Raw genomic sequence first — 19,567 nt, 5'->3', positions numbered from 1 at the left:
CTTTACCATTCTTACCATCCCCAACAGTCCACTTGCCAGCAGGTTCCTGCATGTCCGGCATGCCAAGTATACACCTTATGTTTCCATCCTCTTTGTTATAGTACCGGTGATGGCAATTCACATTTGTATAATGCTTGACATTTCATAAAGGACTTTCACATCTATTACCACACTAGAGCCTCACATCATTTCTGTGAACAAAGCAAATCGAATATTGATACTTGCATTTTAGAGCTATGAAAACTGACAGTCAGAGAGGTAAGGAGATTTCCTCCAGTTGCACTCAGCCAGTGAGGAGATGCGCCAGCCTTGGAATTCAGATCTTAAGACTCCGGGTGCAGGTTCTTGGCAATTCATAATGCTGCCACTCTTTAGTTTTCAGCCCCATGTGCCTCTCTGTAGGTACCCTCACTTGACTTTAACCACATTCAAATAATCTCCATGAAAGTAAATTCCCACGCTTTAAGCCATCCAACAGAGTTTTCCAGGGAAGCAGGGCATCATTACTCCCTCTTTCCCACTGGAAATGTGATGAGGAAGCCCACTGGGTAAGTGTCCTTTGGAGCACATTAATTTTGGAATAATCTAACCTGATTTTAAGCCAGAATTCTCCAACATCAGCATGGAATATAAAAGTCTGATGAATAAAATCTTGACTTATGGCATGGTTTTGCTTCACTTGACCTATTTTGAGGATACATGTTTTGCAAACCAATTGAAAACTTAAAATTACCCTGTGTTTAATTACATTGCAATCTATGGTTGAATTTCATTTAAATGGCATTTACAATTGGCACATTTTTCAAGTACTGCTTCTGCCACAGTTGCATGTAAAAATACATGATCATCATTCATACAACTGCAGCCTAAGTTAGCATCAGCACACATCCCATAGATTGGGGGACAAAGTCACTAAAGGACAATGGCTGTCACATTTCCACGAAATACAATTAAACATATCCAGAAATAAACTGGTTCCCAGATTTTGATAAAACAGCATGTGGCATGTTTTCAAAATTGCTAAGCATTGATTGAGCACCTATGTTGTGCTCAGCACTGTGGAGAATTCAGAAAAGCATAAGATGTGTCGTAAGAGAGTCAAAGAAGAGGGAATACTCAGGGTATGGGGATCAAGGTGAGAATATATGTTATAATAACTATTATTATTATTATTTACTATGTGTTAATTACTGCATGCCAGATACTATGCTAAGTATTTTATTTGAATTATCTTATTTAATCCTCATAACAACTCAATAAGATAGGTACTATTATTATTTTAATTTTACAGAAAATAAAAGTGAGACACAAGGAAGTAATTTACTTAATTAAAATCACATACACAATGGAATATTACTTATCCATAAACAAGAATGAAACAATGCCATTTGCAGCAACATGGCTGGGCCTATAGATGATCATACTAAGTGAAGTAGGTCAGACAAAGACAAATATTATATAATATCACTTATATGTGGAATCTAAAAAAATGACACAAATGAACTTATTTACAAAACAGAAATAGACTCACAGACATAGAAGCAAACTAATGGTTATCAAAGGGGAAAGAGGGGGAGGGATAAATTAGGAGTTTGGGATTAAAATATACAGACCACTATATATAAAATAGATAACCAACAAGGACCAACTGTACAGTGCAAGGAAATATACTCAATATCTTATAATACCCTATAATGGAAAAGAATCTAAAAAGAATATATATATTCTTATATATGTGTCACGGAATCACTGAATCACTTTGCTGTACACCTGAAACTAGCTCAACATTGTAAATCAACTATATTTCAATAAAAATTTTTTTTGAAAAGGTCATATAGTTAAGAAGCAGGGGAGCCAGGACTGGAAGTCAAGTATTTGACTTGCCAGCCTGTGTACGCTTAGCCTCTTTGCTTTATTTGGTTAAAGCTCCATGAAGGACTGGGTCTTTACTATGGCTCTGAAAATTAGATAGTGTTTAGGTAGGAAGAATGGAAGAATGAGGATAGGTCGTCATATTGCAGGATAGACAAAGAGCATAAACAAAGGCACAGGGCAAGAATTTGTATTTGACATGTGAGGATCCCTGAAGGAAATCAGTGGCAGGAAGTAAAGTTGGGTAGGCAGAGTGAGACATTTAACTGAATACCTTACAAATAACCTAGGCGGAATTTAGAGACTTGAGCCTTTGGAAGTAGAAGGTCATGTAGACTCTTCTGTAGGAAAGAGACAATGAAAAGGCACCCTGGTATACCAGCTGCATATTCAGGAAAAGTGGAGAGGAGGGAGACTTCAGGGGAGCAAACCAATTAGTGGCTTATCTTGAAATCCCCTACAGGGACTTCCCAGGTGGTCCAGTGGTTAAGACTCCACACTCCCAAGGCAGGGAGACAGGGTTCGATCCCTGGTCAGGGAACTAGATCCCACACGCTGCAACTAAGCCCACATGCCACAACTAAAAGATCCCGCATGCCTCAACTAAAAACATCTTGCACGTGGCAACGAAGATCCCACATGTCACAACTAAGACCCAGAGCAGCGAAATATATATATAATAATATATATTAAAAAAATCCCTTACAGACCCCACTAGTCCTTGGTCACAGCATATACTCAATAAATGTCAGATCAGTGGATGATGACTAGTAGGGATAAAAAGAAAGGTATAGGGCTTCCCTGGTGGCATAGTGGTTGAGAATCTGCCTGCCAATGCAGGGGACACAGGTTCGAGACCTGGTCTGGGAAGGTCCCACATGCCGCGGAGCAACTAAGCTCGTGCGCCACAGCTACTGAGCCTGCGCGTCCGGAGCCTGTGCTCTGCAACAAGAGAGGCCACGACAGTGAGAGGCCCACGCACCGCGATGAAGAGTGGCCCCCGCTTGCCGCAACTAGAGAAAACCCTCGCACAGAAACGAAGTCCCAACACGGCCAAAAATAAATAAATAAATTTATTAAAAAAAAAAAAAAAGAAAGGTATAAATCTAAGAGAAAATCTGCAGGAGTCACCGGCAGACTGTTCACATGAAGGAAAAAGAAAAAAGAGTAAGCAAGGTGACACCAAAGTGCTACGCTGGGTAAGAAGAAGACATGCGGTGCTTTTGGCTGACGACAGAGTTGGAAAGGAAAAGTGGGTTTCAGGTGGGCAGCAGGGAGGATGATAAGTACTTCATTTTGGTTTGAAAATGTTGAGGTTTGAAAGGGACATTAGAATACTGTTAATATAGTATAGATACTTGGAGAAATAGGCCTAGAACACATTTAAGACTCTCCAAGGGTGGGAAGCACAGTCCTTACTCATCACAAAATTCAAATTAAATGCTTTTATTTATTGGCCACTTCAATAAGCAAATCTAAGTAGGTAGAACTTCCCTAATATAAACATCACTACTAGACCTATTGTATCTTATCAAAGATTCAGAAAGTAGAAATGCATAATATATAAGAACATCACGACAAATTGAAAAGACCTAAGCAAAAGGAAGTAAATCAAAGAGTTAAGCTCCTATCCATGCTCCCTATGACACGCAACCAGCACTGGTAATTTAACAGATGTGAAACACCAGCCTTTCCTTATCAAAATACAAAAGGGAAAAAAATCATGTAACGGTTTCTCAGCAAGAAGCCATTAGACAGATGTAATCATAATGGGACCAAATATTCCTATAAATGAAATGCATGCATTTAGGACCACATGCAGAGTTTAAAAGCAGCTAACACAAAAGGTAAGTAGAGTTGTCTGTGTGTATACAATGGCTCAGATGTGGTACAGCCATCCAATTGGCCCTCAAACCAACTGAATGGTGAATTTACAGGACAAACTCAGTATCCATTAGCTTAAAATTCAAATGACCCTCACAGAAATCACAGTTGTGGCAACAGGAGCTATTATTCTCAAAGTAAACTTCTCCTTTATGATCATCTACCAACCTCCAATCACTGAAGCTATAGCCACACTCATCCAAGCTACTGGCCTTCAAAACAGCCAGACCACATGGTTCTTCCTTTAGATGCTTGAAGCGATCAGAATGACCAAGTGGATGAGAGTGTGCAAGATTCATTTAAACGGACAAAGGAGCTCATTGTAATGGATGAAATCAAGATCTTCACCAGGCAAATTAGAGGGGAAAAAAACTGCTTCAAAGTACAACTTCCTTCAAGAGAAAAGGGATGGAGTCAATTAAAATATATAACTAGAAAGATCCATAAAATGTAGCCTGGGGAGTCAATCCAACCAGTGGAACACATTTGTTGTTAGTGGATGCAAAGAGAGAAATAAATTAAAATAAATTAAAATTTGAGTACAGTGTTCAAAATAAAAAACCATGTCATGGTTCCTTTCACCTGCATTTAGAGGCAGGATATTCATCAAAAGTCAATCGGTAAGTTAATTGTTTGAAACTCAGAAAACACTTTCTCCCCAAAAATAATGTTATGCACGGTGACTGGCTTCCCAAGATAGACCACAAAAATCTCCTAATGTATAGTGTAATAAGGTGTAAGTATAGTACTGGGATAATGAAGTAATACGAATTGTTCTATAAAAATAGAACCTTACCATCCTCCATAGCAGTGCTTCTCAAACTATGAGTCACAACTCATGAAATCGATTCAGTGAGTCCTTCCCAGTTTAATTCTTAATAGAATGTAATAAATGTAATGGAAAGGAAAGAACAAAATTGTAAAGATCAGAGTACATCCCTGTCATAAGGAAAAGTATTATTCTTGAAATTTAACTTCAGTGTTATAGGTATAAATAGCTATGTGCATTCAGGATTGCTATGTAAAATATATTTCTGACTGTGGGTCACAGTCAAAACAGTTTGAGTGTGTCTTAGCAAGGCTTCCACGGGGCATCCAGCACAAAGCAGGCATTTTAACATTTGTTAAATGAATGAATGATTGAATGACCCAGTGAACACATGAAGAATGAATAAACAGAATGCCAGTAATACACCTCTCCCAGTCACAGCCCCGGCACTTGCAGTAGAAAGCTTCCTCACTCCAACATTTCCATGCTAGGGAGGTAGTGGGGACAGACAGTTGCCCAGCTGGAATTCCATATAGGTGGCACTGTTGGCCTGGGACAGGATCTCTGACACAGAACGGGCTTTAAAGAGGGAATGATGGGGAAAAGTCTTCCACAATTGAATAGGATTGGACTCTAGACAGGGTTGCCAGATTTAGCAAATACAAACCCAGGATGCTGGTTAAATCTGAACTTCAGATAATCAACAAATAATTTAAGGGCAAAGAAAATCATGAACCTTCAAGGTTAAAAGATCAATTCAACCCATCAGACATTTATTTGATGCAAAACTGTGTGCAAAATCCTCTGCTAGATGCTGTGGAAGGAAAAAGTACTTAGTTCTAAAGGCTGAAGAGGTCAGAGACACACAGGCAAGAACCTCAGCAATCACCATGTATTGAGCACTATTCTAAGTACTTTCCAGGCATTAACTCATTTGACCCTCACCGCCCTGCCTTCAGCACTGCTGTTAGCCCCACTGAAGACAGAAAACTGAAAGAAGTTACAAGAGAAAGTTGTCCAAGGTCTCACAGAGAAACAAGCACAAATAACATTCAGTGGGCCCGTGTAGAGAGCTAGATGTTGCCCAAGAGGTGGATCTGGAGTGAGAGTTGAGCTGGACCTTGAAGAAAGGGGAAACATCAATAGGTGGATATTAAGGGAAGAATATTCCAGGCAGAGGAACAGCTTGGAGGTGAGAAGATATGGTCAAGAAATGGGAATAGACTAAAGTTGTTGGAATAGTAGAAAGATAATAGGAAGAAGGTATGACTGAACAAGGAAATTAGGTAGGAACACACTATTGAGAGGAATTGCATACCATGACGAATCTGCTTGCAGTGGTGATCCACCAAAGAATTTGGGGTATACAAATGGGCACTGTGCTGAGCTGGGCTATTAAGGAAGATGACTTTGGCAATAGGCCAAAAGACAAAGTGGATGAGACAGAGATCACAGGCCAGGAAAAGATTAGGTAAACCAGTACAGCTGGCTGGCAAAGCATGTGGAATCAGAATCTAGGGTTTACCTCCCAGATTAGACCCTCAGTAGGTAAGTGACCTTGGACAATTCATGTAATGACTCAGATTTGGCTTCCTCACTTCTGAAACAGGGGAGACAACACGACTTCCCTCGTAATATTATAGGGGAATAAGACAGGACAACATACAGGAAATGCTCCATAAATGGACGCTATCTGTAAAGCGTCACGGCGATTGAACTTGAATCTTTCCCTTAACAATTCTTCTGAGTTCAATCAGCCTTGGATTGAACATTTCCAGGAGTCAGGTACTCATGCCATCCCAATGGTAACATAATGGGAGTGAAAGAATGAAAGAAAGAATGTAGAGGAATGAGGGTTTGCCTTTCCTACTTCTAAAGAGAAAGAGTATATCTAGAAATGAAGCCGAGGTAGAAAACAAAAAATAAAACAAAGCAAAAAAACTAAGTACTGAGTAACTATAGTTGAAGGAGGGAGGGGAACCTTGAGATCCTCACTCTAGCACATATTACTAGAGTGACCTTAAGCAAATTACGTAAAGTCTCTAAACCTTAATTTTCTCATCTGTAAAACGTGGTTGTTAACACCTAAACTGTGAAGCTATTGAGAGGAGAGCTGATATCATGTATATTATGCCCTTAGAACAATGCCTGGCCCAGAGTAGGCAATAAATGACAGTTATTATGTATTACGTAAAAACTTAAATAAAACTATAGTTAGAGTTAGGCAGCAATACTGGTGGAGAGAAAACAGAATGTGGAAATAAGTAGAATGTACATGAGGTGTGACAATTCTAGAGACCACATCCATGACAGTGGCATGGAACTGATAGCCCTTTTCTGTGGAGCCAGATGTGTTCTGCCCAACAGATGTGGCTCCTGAAAGGTGCCCCACTAGGTTAGATGGTGTAGGATGGCAGGATTAAAGATGCACGTTTGCAGACTGAGGGAAGAGGGCTCTGGGAGGAGAGAAAGCCATCACCTCTGACTATTTGATTCTCCTGCCACTTCCTGTCCTGGAACCAGACCCCATCACTGACTAGCCCTGAGGCACAAAGCAAAGCAACACTGAGGCTGGAGGTGGGGGGCAGGTTCATAACATGTCGGAAATTAAAGGGGAAGGAATGGATGCCAGGGCCAGACATCCATCCATCCAAGCATACAGGACACATATAAGTAGGACCTGTTGGGTCTGAAACCACCTACCCGTGTGCTTAGCATGTCCTACCTTTCCAGACGTCAGAATACACAGCAAGCCCACTCTTTCTGCGGGACCTCTGCCTTGATGCAGTGCAAACATTATTCCAAACATCTAGCCCAGTGCTCAGGATGCTGCTGTGGCTGGGGGTAAACTTATCATCCTTTGCTTTTTTCTTGAAATTTTAAAATTGTTTCTCAAAGACTTGGTTTGTAAACTTAAATACTAATAAAAAGGTTAACAAAATGATCATGGAGACACTCTGTGTTTCAAATGCACATCATCTGTCCTTAGCCTCTGAAGATGACACAGCAGGATACGCACTGGCATTGTTTTTCAACCACAGTGAATTCTTGCTCCCATGTTCTCCATAGCCTGTCACCCATTCTCCCTTGTCAGACAACTGCAAACACACCGGAGGTCCTGTCGGGTCTCAGTACTCTTTCAGGCAGAATCTCCTCTGTGCAAACCTACTTGGCCTGTGTAGGAAGAAACTGCATTCTGGCCACCTCCTAACCAAAATGAAACCAAAGGCCACGCATCATGAAAACATCCATCTCTGCTCTTGATCTCCCTGAAACTAAAGGTAACACCCAAAGTTAGGATCAGAGCATTCGGTGGAAACGAAAAGCTGCCTAAAATTTTCTCATATCCTAGCACTACTTTCACTTTTAGAAAAGGAATATTTAGAAAGGCTTAAGAATCTCTTTCTTACACATTTCTCTCCCTCCCAGATGTCAAGAGCTCTCAACCACTGCCTCTTCATTTATGACTAAGAGTGTGCTGAAGGGGTGGTTGCCTGAGAAGAAAGCATCCTCGAAACACATTCCTGACTTAGTCATCCCTTTGCGGGCACAGATTTTCCGCCACAGGTAGGAAAGGGATGATCACTTAACTCCTCCAGCAGCACTGATCAAAAGTGATACCGGGGTGAAGTGTTTGGGGTTAATTCAGCCAGCACTGCATCAGTCACCTGTGGAAAGCAGAGAGCAGATGCCACAGTAGCTCCTGCCTCTAGATGGTTAGAAAATAACACAAAGCAAGAAACAAGGAGTTACCAAGGACTGAGGGAATTCCCTCTCCCTAGAGCTCTTCAAAGACAAAACAGCCACTCATTTTCTTAACTGTCTAAATAGGTCTCTGACTAGGTTTTGAGGCCCCCTCCTCCCAGCCATGATTGGGAGTCAATTATTCTAAGAAATCAAGGTGGGGCATCTATTGGCTGGAGGATAAAACAGGCAGGAATATACAGCCAAAGGCAGCACATAGAACTGAAATCGCTTGGCATGGGTTCTGGTAATTTCGGAACGAAAATCCAAATACAAGTGAAGAGAAAACCAAAGAGAAAAGCAATTTTAAAAGAGTACGTCCAGTCTCCAGAACGACCCCCAAATGCTGCCTAACATTTATGTCACAGAGAAGCAAGTGGGCAGAGATGCCACATGCCGAAGGAGACAGTTAATTTTAGCTGCAGGCCTGGAAAACTTTACTTTTCCGGGCTCTTCATTACTTTTGAGATTTCAGGCTACCGAGTACCCAGGTATTTCAGTCTGGTTTCTCCCAGTCTGCTCTTATTTTCCCAGCTCCTCTTCATCACCTACTATTGGGACCTCCCTGTTTCAAAACTGTCTTGTCACGCAGCAGAGATTCTGGGTTGAACAACCTGAGCTCCAAAATCAAAGGAAAGTGACCAAAGGACCTCAGAAGGTAAGAATACCTACAGCTGCCAGAGGCGAGAAGAGTCAAGAGCAGCCAGGGAGGAGCCTAAGAGCTTGAATCTGGAAGAGTTGGCTTGTTGAAGGACAAGCTCCTGCATCACGAGAGAAGAGACCAAATTCTGCTTCTCTCTGGCCGGTCAGGAAACTGAGGCCAGAGGGCTGCAGCAGCTCCCAAGCAGCCTGAGGCTGGCAGGGAAAGTTGCCGGGGCCTCGGACTGAGTGAGGAGAGCCACGCAGGTCGCAGCCAACTTCCCCTGGCCCAGGCCTGGTTGTCAGGCAGCCTGTTGGGGGAGGGCAGGAGTAGACAGAGACAAAGGACACACACTGTTCCCACTGTAGAGGGGGGGGGGGGCGGGCTGTGCACAGTGTGACGCCGGTCCCTACTGAGCGGCCGCTATAGGTTTCCTATAAAACAGTTTATGCCACCACTGGCCCCAGGAGGAGAAGCAAGCCAGCCTTCCCATAAACGACTCCTTGCAGAGATGATTACAGTAGCATCACTGCCACCTCAGACAGGTGAGCAGTTAGATGTACCTGACTTCAGAACTGCGATTTGTTCATCTGATTTGGTAAATCCCATTTTAACCCTTCTCGTCCCCAATAGATCTCACTCCGGAAGGAAGAAATGAGTTAAGTTCAGTGGAGTTTGCGGTGTGCTGGTGCCTGGGGGAGGGGAGTAGAGGAGGTGGCAAGGTGGAAGCCTTCTGACCAGAAGATTGCACGTACTGGGTTTGTTTTGTTTTGTTTTGCTTTTGTTTTTTGTTGTTGTTGTTGTTGTTGTTTTTCAGATGAAAAGGAAAAACGAAGAAACAAAGTAGGCAGCAAAGAGGGACTGCGGGATCCCGCTCATTTTCAGACATTCCTGGCCTTTCAGGTAAAGAGCACCTCGCAAAACTCGATTGACAGAAAACGTGCTCGCCTGTCAACAAGGGAAGGGAAAAAAAAGATTCACGGAGGTCCAGAGGAGCTAGATTTTAGGCTCCCGGGTTTCCGGCCTCCCCCTGGCCATCCTCCCCGCCCCACCCCAGACCGGCAGGTGGAAACCAGGCAAGTGAGACGGTCCAGGGCCCCCGGTCAGGGCTTAGCCCGCCACCGCCGACTGCCGTCGCTGCGGCGACACACCCTCCACCTACCTCACACATGGGAGAGGCGCCCTTGCTCGGCAACGTGCAGCCCAGGAGCTTGGCGAGAAACTTTGCCATATACGAGCAGTGAGGCAGGGGCTCTCCCGAGGCGCCGGATCCGTCCTTTCCCTGCGCGAGAGCCCAGGCGCCGAGGTCTCGCCCGCAGCCGGCCGGCCAGCGCGCCCCGGGGCTGGGGGCTGCCGGCAGCCGAGCCGGGCGAAGGCGCGGCGGGGGCGAGCTCGCCTGCTGCCCTGCCGCCGCCGCCCGTAGTGCGGGGTGCGAGCACGCGCGGCCGGGTCCGCCGCTCCAACCTCCCGCGCCGCGGGAGCGGGGCGCTGCCGTCTGCGCTAGCCTTTCCCGCTGAATGTCACTGTCACCAGAGCAAAGGGAAGGGCCCCGCCAAGGGGGTGACGGGAGGGCCAACGCGCCGCAGGACTGGCTTCGCGCGCGGGTAAGGGCACCGGATGGCAGAGCGCCGAGGCGCGGGCACTGGCGGCCCGTCCCCGGGCACCGCCGCTCCAGCGACAGCGCTCGCCGAGGCCTGACGCTCCGCCGGAAAGCGGGAGGCGAGGGCCGGGGAGCGTCTGCTTACGGGGCCGGCCGGGGTGCCCCACTTCCCCAGTTTCCCCTCTCCGCGCCGGAGAAGGTGGAAAAGGCTGTCTCAGGTCGCGGCTGACCCGGCGGGTTACGGCTGCAAGGCGCGAGCTGCCCGCAGGGGACCCCGGCGGCCTGCGCCAGCCCCACCCTGCCTCAGGGAAAGGGAAAAGCCTCCCGAAGCCTGGGAGGGGGACCTCCAGCTCACGTCCACTTTGACCCCTCTTAATGAACGCGCCAGGTACAAGCAAGCCCCAGAAGAGGAAAGGTGACTTTGTCGGCACAGGGTCTGGGCCAGATATGCTCCAGAATCACAGCCTTGGCTGGGATGGGGGTGGGGTAGGGGACGAATGAGCCTGGCCAGGAGGCTGATACAGAAACGTATGGCCCTGTTTTTCTCTCCAAACCTGTAACGCTTGTCTTTTAACAAGGGAGATATTTTTAGGACACAGGACCTATGTTAGGTATTTATTTTGCATCCATATAGCTGTACATCTCAAACTTCAAGTGTGCATGAGAATAACCCGGAGAGCTTGTTTAAAACCAGAAGTCCTGGTCCCCAACTCCCAGTGTTTCTGATTCAGAAGATTTGGGGAAACCTCAGGATCTGCTTTTTTTTTTATTAAGCACCCAGGAGATTCTGCTGCAGGTGGTACCCAGGCTGGACTTTGAGAAACATTACCCTACCTTGTCAGATCTGGAGGTCAGCACATACAAGAACTGTAAAAGCATTCAATTGGTAATAGACAGAGAAAGTTTTGTTATATCACCTAGTTTTAAATGCAAGGAAGCAGAACTAGAAGAGTTTGTATTATGTCATCAAGTCACATTGTCTTAGAGACACTCCAGGCACATAGGTGCACTCTACAAATTATTGTCTGACTCCATGAATAGCGGATGGCTGGTTGGATGGATGGTGATGAATAACTGGGTCCAGATTTCCTGATTCTCTTTCCAGAATTCTAGCTGGTACAGCAAACCCACTGTGAATTTAGGGGATAAAATAAGAAGGAAAGGTGTAAATTAGTTTGAATATATCAGCTCAGTGCTTCTCAAACTTTTTTCAGTCAAGTATTTTTCGTAGTAAAGAGATCATCAAAAACAAAGTTTTTTTGACATCTCTGGTTTTATCTTTTGCATTCTAGCCTATGAAATATTCAGGTTTGTTATAATATAAAAAGACCTACTCCCACAAGGAAGACTAATGCTCCAAGTATACTATCTTTATCCCAAGCCCACTGCCGAAGCACCAGATGCCCCACCAGCAGCAAACTCGGGAATTGTGGCAGCTAGGTGCCCTCTAAGCTACACTAAAAAGAAAAAGAAAACTAACACACAATGAGTACCTACAAATGTCTCAGGCACTGTGTCGCCGTGTTAGGCTGTGGGCTCTGGGGACACACTACCTCAATTTAAATCCCACTTCTGATATTTAATAGCTGTGAGACTTCAGGCAAGTGACTTTACTTCTCTGTGCTCCAGTTTCCTCATCTGCAAAAACGAGCATAAGAATAAAGGTAGCTACTGCATGCGGTCTGTATTCTTTTTCTATTGCTGTCACAACTTAGCATCTTAAAACAACACCCATTTATTATCTCGCAGTTCTGTGGGTTAGAAGTTTGGGGAGCTTCTCTGCTTCGGCTCTCACAAGGCCAAAACCAAGATAGAGCCAGCTGGGCTCTCATCTGGAGGCTCTGAGAAGAATCCACTTTCAAACACAAGTTGTTGACAGAATCCAGTTCCTTGCAGCTATAGGTCTGAGGTCCCTGTTTCCTTGTTAGTTGTCAGCAGGGTGCCCACCCTTCACTTGGAGACGTTGCCCAGACTCCTTCTCAAGTGACCTCTTCCATCTTCTAAGCAACAGTTGCCTTGAGTCTGTCTCATGCTTCAAATCTCTCTGACTTCTTTTCTTGCCAACAGCCAGAGAAAACTTTTTTCTCTAAGAGAGAAGAAGAGCCTCTCTAAGAGGCTCATGTGATTACATGATTGTGATATCCAGGCCCACCTACATAATCTTCCTATCTTAAGGTCAACTGATTAGTCCCTTAATCACATCTTCAAAGTCCCTTTTGCCACATAATGTAACATAATCACAGAAGGAACACCAGGGGTGAAAGCCCTGGAGCTATCTAGAATCCAGCTTACCATGTGATTATTCTGAGGAATAAGTACATGTATGCATTTTAAACAGAAGAGTGCCTTATTTTGTGATACTTATAATAAGAACTCAATACAGGTTAGCTGTTATTTTTTTCTGCTCATGGCACTTCATTTGATTGCCGTTACAACTCTGTATTATTTTAAAAGGAAGAAATTGAGAATTAAAAAGATTGTCCAACACCACACAGCAGGTTAGCGGCAGAGCCAGGAATTACGCCTAGTTCAGCTGCCAATCAAGTCTGTGTTTTTGCTATTACATGATACTACATCACAGAAAGCTGGCAAAGAACAGGTAATGTCCATTTGGGGGAGTGGAACTTAAGAAGAAGTATGGAATTTAAGAAACAGAAAGAATGTTTACAGATAGTCACTTGCCCTATGTGAGTAATTTATGGTTTAGGTGCAAGGAAGGCTATACTAAATACTAACTGAAATAAGAAAGTCTTTAACTGAACTCGTGATTTTTAGTGAGCATTTTCTTGTGATGATATTCATTTTAAGGGGCTGTACATTCACTTGTGATCTAGACTCATTTCTTTGATGAGATTTTCCTCTCCATGCTGCCTCTCCTCTGCCATCTTGCATCTTCTAGTGTCAAGAGAAACATTTCTGAAGGGCAGCCACCCACTGACTCTGCCTTGATAGGAAGAGCATTGCCCAGACCTTCTCCGGGGCCTGCCCAAGCCTGAATCATTACTATACCTATTTCCTGCTGTCTACCTTGCTGGTAGAGCAACAACAGAGAGCCAGGATGGATGGATAGATGATAGATAGATAGATAGGTAGATAGATTAATAGATAGATAGATACATAATCTTGTAATCTTGGGTCCTTCCCCATTTAGGACCTTAACCACAGTATTATTCACTAGGATTATTCATAATCTTTGACTCAGCATTTCTATCTCTAGACTTTATCCTAAGAAAATACTCAGAGAATCAAATCAAAATGTCAGATAATCAACATAACTCAAAGAGTATTACATTTAAAATTGTTTCATGTCCATAGGGGCAGGGGAGCATCTTTTTTACTGACATAGTAGCCACTGTGGTTAAAAGAGCATGACTGGAGTCAGGCAGCCTGGGTTTGAATTCTGGCTCTTCCAAGTACCAACCGAGTGATTTTTGGACAAGTCACTTCAATTATGTAAGCCTCTGTTTCCTTCTCTGGAAAATAGGGATGATAATAATACCTACCTCATAAGGATTTAATTAGTTAATACTATTATACTAACTTATTAGAATGATTATGATACTAATACATATTCATATAATTAATATACTAGTACTAATAATGTTCCTGGTCCATAGTTAGTAATGGTAATAAATGTCAACTACCTGTATTAGAAGGATTATGATTAATGATATATCCTCAACTACTGACCCAGAGCCTGGTACATAGTACTCAGTAAAAATTGATTGAATAAATAGATGGATGGGCAAACGAATGAGGAAAGATACTTGTTGAAGTATTATAAAGCCAAAATTTGTAAACCACCTAAAGTCTAACAACAGGAGATTGGATTGATAAATTATGATTCATAAAAATGGTCAGCATGAAATATGTTTTTAAAGAATATTTACTGACCTAGAAAATGTCCCTTACATAATGTTGGTGGGGGACAGCATACAGTACATGTAGTATATGCTAACTTTGTGAAATGTTTACGTGTATACATAGGAAGAAAATGGAAGGAAACATACCAAAAGGCAATCGTAGTTCTCTCTGGGTGATAGAATAATGGATTATTTTTTATTTTCTTCTTACATATTCCTGAATTTTTCTATTCTTTGCAGTGAACCTGAGCACAACACCAATTCTAATACTTTTGTTTTAAGATCCCATCATTAAGAACTTGGGGATTAAAAAAAAAGTTATCAAGTTAATCTTAATTGATTTAAGATCTTATCCCTTTAGTAACACACTTAGAATGGACCAATTAATGCAATGAAATCTACTGCACTGATATTCCCCTTAAGGAATCTCTGTAAAGAAGCTCTACTAAATATACAAAATTCAGTTTTAGAGACACTCACCTTTACTGTTAGAGCTAGCAGTCTAGTTATCAGCAATGACCCTAGGGATTGCAAAGCCATAAGAAGCAAATATAATCTATTTTTATAATTCTCCTATTTTCTCTTAGAAGTTCAAGAATAAGTTCTGGAAATGATCATTTGCCCAGAATGAGTAATAATGTATGCCTGCCAAGTCTAGAGAATACTATTGTCTCCATCAACAGATGAATGGATAAAGAAAATATCTTATGTATGTGTATGTGTATCTATAATGGAATATTATTTAGCTATAAAAATAAATAAAATCATGCCATTTGTGACAACATGGATGGACCTTGAGGACATTATGCTAAGTGAAATAAGTCCGATAGAGAAAAACAAATACCATATGATCTCACTTGTATGTGGAATCTTAAAAAAAACCAAGTTCATAGATACAGAGACCAGACTGGTGGTTGCCAGAGACAGGGATTGGGGGTGGGGTGGGGGCTGAAATGGGTGAAGAGGGTCAAAAGGTACAAACTCCCAGCTATAAAGTAAATAAGTCATGAGGATGTAATGTACAGCATGGCAACTACAGTTAATAATACTGTGTTGCACATTTGAAAGTTGCTAAGAGTAAATCTTAAAATTTCTTATCACAAGAAAAAATATTCTATAACTATGTTTGATGACAGATGTTAACTAGACTTATTGTGGTGTTCATTTCACAATATATAAATATCGAATCATTATGTTGTACACCTGAAACTAATATAATATTGTATGTCAATTATACCTCAATAAAAAAATAATAAAGATAAAATAAAGAATACTACTTTCAAACCCTGCCTGCTTCGTGGCTCTCAGGGAGAGCCGGTGTTGCAGTTACTGTAAATACTGTACTTCAGTATGGTCAGAAAATAGAGCAGTCTGATTAATCAACTATTCCAACTAATTACCAGCTATGCAACACTTGAATTACCACTTTTCAAAAAATTAGGCTGTCATAAATTGCAATTAACACTGAAACTCTACTGAAGGTTTCATAATTCTTTGATGATTCAGAAGGTACTTCAGTGTCTCTTGGGGCGTCAGGTTCACCAGCATAAAATCATTTATCCTGGTAGGAAGGATGAGGGGACACGCTGGCTGATAGGAAATTTCAGTTGACAGAAATGCAAGCGAGCCAGGGTTTACTATGTTTACAAGGCTGACTGGATGCCTATTGAGCTCTTTAAGCACCTGACGAGAAAGGCGCTCTATTTGGCTGAGATGGTATAATTATAATTCCACAAGAATACAATGGTAACATTCTATTTTACAACAAAGAAAATTAGATTACAAGTTATCTGACAACCCTCCCTTCCTCCCAGCTAAGATCACAGACCGTATAGAGTTACAATGGTGCCAATTACAACATCTTTTCATGCACTGTATGTTCCTTTGACTTTTGAGGATCTGAATGGATTTCATACCAAATAGCAGCTACTGGCAGCAATCAAAACAGTTTGGGGGAAAATAGTTCCATTATCTGTGCTCAAGTAATACTATTGATTTAAACTTAATATCTGCCTCACTTCTTTCTTGGTACAACAAGCAAGCATGTAGCTTCTGTCTGGGCCTCCGTTCTACCTTACCGAGAAGGTGGGTAGGAAAGTTTAGTGCATACTAGGCCTTTTCCATCACTAGTTGCTAAAAGCCCATTTCCATCAAAAAGAGAATGTTTTTAAGGATTTCATCCAATCTACCACTTCCTCCTCCCCCAACCCCACTTGACAGAATAAGAGGCACAGAGAGATTAAGGTTTTTGCCCAAGTTTACACAGCTAGTCTATTAGCAGTAGTGGGGCCCAGAGTCTAAACCTCCTGTTAACCTACACTATTTCTACTGAGTTACTTTCTCAGCGCCCCTGCACATCTTCACTAAATCATGGCAGGGCTGATTTTGCCCCCAAAAACCTTTTCTTTGAGCTAGGTGCAAAACAAAAGAAAAAAAAAACGAGAAAGGGGAGGGAGCGAGGGAGAGGAATGGAGGGAGGGAGAGAGAGAAAGAGGGGAGGAGGGAGATGGAGAAGGACCCAGTATCTTATCCTTTAGGTACCACCCCCACATCACAGCCAAGCTTACTCCTTTGATGCAGGAATTTGGGCTTTCAGTCCTGGTACAGGGAACTGCCATGGTTTATTTATTTGAAAAGCTATAATGGGGCTCCCTGCAAGAATCTTTGCAAGATATTTGAAGCTGATGGCCAGAGGCTCTTTAATGAGCAAAGCCATACACCTGGTCCTCCCAGCCCTGCTCTGGCTGTCTGCGATGGTAAGGAGACATATTCTAATACGGGAAAGATTCACGGTTTAGGCCAATATAATTGGCTGACAGTCAGCACAAAAGGAAGTTGGGCTATCTAAGGGGTTAAGTCATTCCTTCTAACCCAACCCTGGAGGCAACTTACATTTTGACTCACAAGAGAGGTGCAGTCTGGAGACACTGAATCAATAAATGGAAAAGTTGCAGTATTGCAGGCGTGGTAAGAGACTAAGAGAATAAGTTACACCTCCCCCAGTTTGGGGCTTAATGTAAGTGTCATTATACTTGCGGGAAAGGGCCTGGTTCATCATGGTAATGGTGGGAGTGCCTAGGTTAGCACCAATGACAATGAGGGGACTAATACTGCATAATGACAACAAAACCCACAGTGACATCAAGGCTATGCCACACCCTGCGGAATCAGGGCTCAAGGGTGGAGAGCCAAAGTGCACTTGGGACGGAAGTGGGGCATCGATATGAAATCCTTGAAGCCAAGTGCACCAATAGGCAGCAGCAGGCAGGAGTGTAGCTAAGACCAGGCAAAGAAACATCAAGGCCAGGGCCGTGGCACCACCTCGTGAGCAATGGTGGCCACAGAGGGCACAAACAATGGAGCAGAGAGAGGGAGCCAGCACTAAAGAGCAGAGCTGCTGCAGGGAGAGACCTGAACACTTGAGAAGAGATCCTATGGGAGCCAGAGAGCTAAAGATCCAAAAGATGGGGGTGAGGGGAGGAAGAGGCTTGAGGCAAACACCATTTTTGTTTGTATTTCATTGCTTCAAATCTCTTCTTTGACTGGTCCATCCTAATTGGTGTGGCCGATGTCCTTAAAAAGTCCACATGAAAGAGAGCTGGGACAGTGAACGGACAGGCTCTTGGCTCTGGCCCAAATCACACCATTCCCCTAAAGGCTGGTTCAGTTCTAACTATCTATAGAGGCCCAGATCTGCTCTGCATTAGACACTAAGTGAGATTAAAGAGTTCTGGACAAGGTCACCCCTAGGGCTCCATCAGTCTCACAACCAAAACAAAAATGACTCAAATTCAGACCAAATCTAAACACCTGGAGGTTGAAAGGAGGAGAGGGCAAGGCTAAGCCTGCACCAACCTGAAAGGAAGGAAAGCATGGTTCCCATCCAACCACACACCTCCATGAGCCACATATTTAAACCAAAGCTTTTTTAAAAAAAATAAAATACTATTTCTATTTCCTTTGTTCCTTCCCCTGTCAGCCCTGACCTCTCAATTCTCCACGGGTAGAGGGGTGTCTCAGACAACATCTTCCACAGCCAAACAGCACAAGTCATGATGGGGAATCCACACTCCCAATTTTCTCCAGCCTTCATCTCTATGGTAATGACAGTAACAACACCCAACATGGTGCTCTGTGGAAGGCACTGTGCTAAGCGCTTTACAGATATTATTATGCATTATTATATTTCATCAACTCCTTTGAGTGACACTATCATAACCCCTACTTTACAACTGAGGAAAATACAGCACGAAGATGTTTATTTCCTTCCCAAGGTCACGTAGCTAGAAAGACACGGAGGCTGGCCAGGCACGCAGGCAGTCCTCCAGAGCCCACATCCTTCCCCTATACTCCATCATCATAGACTAGAAGAGCAGCAAGGGATGGGGCTCTTTTAGCCTTCTCCTGTAGGAAGAATTGAATGTGAAATGCATTTAAAGAGGAAGCAGTTTTTAAATATACACTGTCTAATGCAAAATAATGCAAATTTTTCTGACTAAATAAAAGTGAGCAAAACTGAAGAATTTTGACCCCTATGCCTGAGGCCTTTACAAGAGAATATTACAAGTTCACTTTCCACTAGTCACTCCGTGCCTAACACCTGCTTGCTGAGTAATGCTAGGAGAGCTCTAATTGTGTTCCCACCCAACTTTCACATAAAGAGCTTCCCAGATCTCCTGCTAGATTTCTCTAAGTTAAGTAAAATTTTAAGTTAAGAACTCTGTTTGATTGGCTTTTAACTTATTTTCATCTCTTTCAGAGCTTAAGATCTCCATATGTCAATTACCTTAACTGACACAAGGGTTCCAGGACAAAGACACTCAACACCCAAATAACTTTAGTCCTTCAATGAGCTATAGCTACTAGGACAGTCCCATCAACAGTCACAAGATTTCCCTTGAAAGAAGGGAAAAAGTTAAAGTTTCATCACTCAGGAGAACAGCATTTAGATTTAGCCTGGGAAGAATTTTCAGACGTCCAGGGTCTAATCTGTACCCATTGGGAACGCCTGCAGTTCAATTCCAACCACCTCATAGATTTCATAGATATGCACCAATTTCAAGGATACAGTTCTGTAGTAGGTACATGGAAATTGGGAAAGGGAAACCCATTTATTTAACTATGCCAGAGGAATCAGAAAACAAAATGAAAGTAAATAAATTGCAGAGAGGATGACCCTAGTGACCTACCCCAAA

At 42.9% G+C, this 19,567-nt stretch overlaps 1 long non-coding RNA gene across 2 annotated transcripts; it reads right to left on the bottom strand.

The window, feature by feature from the left end:
* Positions 1 to 11,142: 11,142 nt before the first annotated feature.
* LOC117197596 (uncharacterized) lies at positions 11,143 to 17,435 on the bottom strand. Of its 2 annotated transcripts, none has more exons than XR_007477186.1 (4): positions 17,265 to 17,435; positions 14,853 to 14,893; positions 12,063 to 12,147; positions 11,143 to 11,639 (listed from the first exon to the last, which is right to left on the bottom strand). It is a non-coding gene; the product is annotated as an uncharacterized LOC117197596 (long non-coding RNA). The 2 variants fall into 2 exon arrangements; XR_007477187.1 differs by lacking the exon at positions 17,265 to 17,435 and adding an exon at positions 15,838 to 16,993.
* Positions 17,436 to 19,567: the final 2,132 nt, after the last annotated feature.

Source organism: Orcinus orca, chromosome 4, assembly GCF_937001465.1.
Source record: "Orcinus orca chromosome 4, mOrcOrc1.1, whole genome shotgun sequence".
NCBI lineage: Eukaryota > Metazoa > Chordata > Mammalia > Artiodactyla > Delphinidae > Orcinus > Orcinus orca.
The sequence above is the reverse complement of the archived record's forward strand: the minus strand, read 5'-3'. Positions and strand labels throughout refer to the sequence as shown.